The sequence below is a fragment of the Rattus norvegicus genome, chromosome 19, assembly GCF_036323735.1.
Source record: "Rattus norvegicus strain BN/NHsdMcwi chromosome 19, GRCr8, whole genome shotgun sequence".
In the NCBI taxonomy this organism is placed as follows: Eukaryota; Metazoa; Chordata; class Mammalia; order Rodentia; family Muridae; genus Rattus; species Rattus norvegicus.
This window is the reverse complement of record NC_086037.1, coordinates 65,563,392-65,568,996: the sequence shown is the minus strand read 5'-3', so window position 1 is coordinate 65,568,996 and position 5,605 is coordinate 65,563,392.

The following is a 5,605-nucleotide window of genomic DNA, read 5'->3' as shown; positions in this document are numbered from 1 at the left end:
CTTGTGGGTCCTGATTTTTGGGGTTTGGGAGTGGGAGGTGCCTTCCTCGACAGGGTCAGAGGCAGGGGTGACAAGATTAGGAGCCCAGTGTGGCCATGCTCTTGGCCTTCTCTCTCCAGGAGTGGAAATAAAAAGCCCACAGAGTTTGGGAAGCAGATGGGAATTGTTATTTAAATAACAAGGGACAGAGCAGAAAGCTCCATAAGGACTTATCGGCAGCCATATTGGCGAAGACACTTGAGGGGCTCAGTTACTGTTTAGGGCATCCTTTCTTGGGGTGAGACAGATTGAGTGGTAGGGTTACTGAGGGTCATAGTGAGAGTGGTGTCTGTTCTCTTTAACACCTCAGTGTATGTGGGTAAACCTGAGTGTGCAGAGTACCTCGTGCATGCAGTACCGACAGAGGCCAGAAGAGGGCAATGAATTTCCCCAGAACAGGAGTTGTGAGCCACCAAGTGGATGCTGAGTCTACCTCTAAGAGCAGCTGCTGCCCATAACCACTGAGTCTCCTTAGCCGCAGAGGTCGGTTTTGTTTGGCAAATTAGGTGCCATAATCATTTTCTGCTCTGCAATGTCCCCTTCTCATAATCCACCTGATTTTAATCATGCAATGAATGCATAATTACGTGTCAAGTGACAAGCAGAGGTTCTCTCTAAAAGTTCACTTGATGATAGTTTTTCTTTCTTGCCCATGGACCCCAAAGTGGTTCAGGCTGGATTGGCCCTCCTACCTTCGGGCCAAGATGTATTGGGAATGTGTCTGGATGAGAAGTATCTGAATTTGGTGGCCATCCATGGGAAGGAAACCCGACCCACTGTTCAGAGAAAGGTGTAGGTGTAGCCTGGTGTAGGCGAGGTCTGAGGTTGTTTGGGGCATTGTTCGGAGGGGGAGGGGTGTGCCTAGTGCATGCCAACGAGGTGGCTGGGCTTCCTAGGCCTTATGAGAGGGTGTTTGTGTAACCCAACCCGAGTGCAACTTCCCTCAGGTGTGTAGTCATAGGCACACAGTGTAATGACTGTGGCCGCATCACGCCTCCCCGGCCCCCATGTTGAATATTTAAGCTCCAGCAAATGGCCTGAGTTAAAATTGTTTAAACAGTGGGATGCTCAGCTGGTAAAGACACTTGCACCCACCCAGGCAGGAGACCAAGGTTAGATTTCCAGGATCCACATAGTGGAAGGAAAGAACTGACAGTAGTGTGCACACATACACACACATGCACACACATGTAAACACACATATGCAAATATACCACACATGCAAACACACATACATGCACACACATGCATACACACCATACACATGCAAACACACATACACACATGCATACACACTTGCAAAAACACATGTATGCACATGCAAACACACATACATGCACATACATGCATACGTACATGCAAACACACTACACATGCAAACACATACATGCAAATATACCACATACATGCATTCACATATGCAAACACACATGCAAATACCCCCAAACATGCAACCATAAACACAAATACATACTACACACACATACACACATGCACATACACATGTGTAAACATACCACAGACTTGAAAACATACAAATACACACTTCATACACATGCAAACACAGACAAATACACAGGAATGCAAACACACACATACAAGCACATGCTTGCACAGAATATGTAAAAGAGCCCCATTTAGAGGCACACACCTTTAATTCCAGAACTTGGGGAAATGGAGGAGAGGCCAGCCTGGTCTACACAGCAAGTTCCAGGCCAGCTGAGGATACACAATAAGACTGGAAAAATCTAGAAAATAGTCTGACTTAATACATGATGACAATAACATTGGCTTTTAACAAAGTGTCAAGCAATATGGAAAGGTCATTTAGCAAGTACCTGTAGGGAAGTGGGGGTGGGGGTGGGGATGAACAGTCAGAGCCAAACTGTGCTGTGCACATGCAGGGAAGGCAGCCACCATGGTGTCTCCCTCCTACTGTGCTCACAGTGTCCTCTTCCTGCCTCAGCTCTAACCCTCCTGTGCAGAGCCCCTCTCTTGGATACCTCTGTGTCCTGACTTGTACTGGTGTCCTCTCTCAGCCTGCCTTCCCCTGTTTCACCAGGGTCCACACCAGCCTGGCCTGCCTGGGTCGTGCTCAGCCTGCCGTGATGTCAGCAGGCTAGGATGCTGGGTTTCTCCTCCCCTGCACCCCTGCCCTTCATCCTGTTGCCACATTACCCTCCAGTTCACCTCTGCGCGGCTTAGCAACTCCCACAGGCTTCCTGCTGGCTGCAAAGAGGCTAGAGCTCAGTGTCACCCTCCTTCATTCCAGCCTAGAGCCAGGGCCAGCTTTTCCCTTCCTGTGAACCTCTTGTTAGCGCTGCTATGAAACAGTCCATCCTGCGGCAAGCCCAACATCGACTGTGGTCACCGGTCTGTGATCTGGGCAGAGCTGGAAGAGACAGCTCGCCATATTTCCTGAGACCACAGCTGAGACGTGTCATGTAAGTCTGAAAGACTGACCTCCAAGGTGGCCCACTCGGGTGGCCCATCTGCCCACCACAAGGCTGGTGAAGTGGTCCCTGGTTCTTGGTTTCTCTCCACAGACGGCTTGGGCTTCCTCACAGTTGGGGGGCCTGGTTTCAGAGGAGTGTGCTCCACGACTGTAAGGACCTTTGTCTCTGCAATCGCTTGGAGTTATTTTAGCAGGGACATGAGGCCATCAGGTATTTGCAACCTGAGGGGTGGGAACTGCAACCCTGGCTCCTCACGGGAACCATAGACAAGGGACAGTGGAGGAGCACGTGGGACGAGAAGATGTGTGGCCGTGCTGCCTGTGAGGCGGGCCTCTGAGAGGAGCGTGTGGATGTGTTTATATGTATTCTGGAAGTGGGTTATTAGATTTGTTTACAGGGTCCAGGTTGGCTGCACGATGCAGGGGCTGAGAACCCGGACTCCTAAGCACCCCCACTTGGACTAAAGACGTGGGAGTTTCCTAAGAACTAAGAAACTGGGGTCTGATGTTAGTGAGGGATGAGGAGAGTGAAGTCAGCACTGGCTTTACCCTGACTCCTTCTGGTCTGTGTTGCCCTTTGGATGGGGAAGCCCACCTTAAGGATGGTTTTTCTGACCTCCTCTGCCCATATTAAAGATGGTTCTCAACCTCCTCTGCCCACATTAAAGATGGTTCTTGACCTCCTCTGCCCACATTAAAGATGGTTCTCGTCCTCTGCCCACATCATCCTCTGTGGAAACACCCCCCAAACAGGTATCTGTTATTATATGTATTTATTTGGGGTAGGGTGTGTAGTGTAAGCATGTTCATGGTGCCCCTGTGGAGCCCAGAGACAACTTGGGGGGCTGAGTTCTGGTCTCTCTTTTACTGTGTGCATCTGAGGATCAAAGTCTTGGCCCCCCTGAGTGACCCTTATGTACTGAGCCATCTTTTTTTTTTTTTTTTTTTTTTTTTCAGATTTGTTGGTTTTGGTTTTCTGGGTTTTGTTGTTGTTGTTTGGTTGGTTGGTTGGTTTTTTGAGACAGGATTTCACTGTATAGCCCTAGCTGCCTTGGGAGGCTGGCCTGTGACTCAGAGATTAATCTGCTTTTAGCTCCTAGGATTAAAGGCGTTTGCTACCATACCTGTTTTTTTTTTTAATTGAGATTCGTTAATATTATTTTTAAATTATATAAATATTAATGTTTTGCCTGCACCTGTGGCTGTGCTTGCCTGGTGTCCATGGAGGTCAGAGGAGGGCATCAGATCCCTTGGAATTAGAGTTACAGATGGTTGTGAGCCACCATGTGGTTGCTGGGGACTGAACTCAGGTTCTCTGGAAGAGCAGTCAGTGCTCTTAGCTACTGAGCTGGGTCTCCATCCCCGCTACTGACCCATCTTGCTGGCCCCCTCGAGGGCTTTTAATCTAGTCAAGATCAGTATAAGGCTTGCATGTGCCCACTCGAAGTTCAAATGTGAAAAGTTTGCTTTTGAGGTGGGGTGTCACTCGGTAGGGCAGGCTGTCCTTGAACAGGTTCTCCTGACTCGGGATCCCAGGAGTGAGCCTGTGCTGGACCCCTGTGTTGGATATTTAATCTGGCAGCTGTGATATACTTGAGAGCCAGACTAGAGCCTTTGCGGGTGGTGGAATTAAATGGGGTCTTGAAGGTGGAGCCCCTAGGTCAGTGTTTCTCAATTTGTGGGTTGAAACCCCTTTGGAAGTCACACGGCTCTTTCAGAGGGGTCACCTAAGACCATTGGAAAGCACAGATCTTTACAATATGAATCATAACAGTGGCAAATTTGTAGTTATGAGGTAGCAAGGAAAATAATTGTATGGCTGGGGTCAGCACAGCACGAGGGACTGTGTTAAAGGGTCGCAGCACTGGGAAAGTTGGGACCCACTGCCCTGGATGCCACAGTGAGGAAAGGCTTCACTGCTGCCCCACTCTGTCTCACCAGATGTCTCCACCCTCTTGGGGTAACAGGTCAGGAAAGCCAGGTTCTCCAGCCTCAGGGACCATGAGCCAGATTAGCTCAGTCTCTTTATAACCTGAGTGAGACAACACAAACACTGCTTGTCATGTGTCCAACACCCTGTCAGTACCTGTGCCTATAGGCACATACACATGTACACATGCATACACAAACATATACACATATGAACACACATATCTGTACATGTATATATTATCTTATACTTGTATATATGTATGAATACAGATGCATATGCATATACACATACATATACACATATGTATGAATACACACATATATACATATACATACAAACACATACATACATATACACAGTATGCAGTATGAATAGACATACACATATACACACATACATGCACATATGCACACATACACACCAACACATACATACATACATACATATACACAGTACATAGTATGAATAAACATATACACATATGTATATACACATATATACACACATACACACAAACACATACATACATATATACAATACACAGTATGAATAGACATACACATATACACATACACATGCACATATGCAAACACTCATACACACCAACACATACATACATATACACAGTATGCAGTATGAATAAACATATATACACACATGTATACACACATATACACACACATATATACACGCATACACACACATACATACATATACACAATACACTGTATGAATAAACACATGTATACACACAAGTGTACAAACATATATATACACACACATACATGCACATATGCACACACTCATATACACAGAGGCTGGTGAACCAGCTCAGGTGGAGTGCTTCCCTAAGATGTATGATGCCCAGAGTTCAATTCTCAGTGCTACAGAATAGATAGAAAGGGTTGCGGCATAACTCAGTGGTAGATCATTCTCCTAGCCTTCACAAGGTTGTGGGTTCAAATTCATAGTTTACCACCCAAGGGGAGAAGAATATAAATCAAGAAATTGGGGTGTGATGCCTTGAGGACCACAGTCTCTCTATGGGCTCTATTCTCAATGACTTCATCTCCCAGACAGAGAACATGAGCCCACATCACTGCCAGTATTTAAGCCGAGGGCTGTGCTCAGCCCATCCAGTCTGCCCTGACCTTTTTGCTGTGCACTGGCCAAGGCAG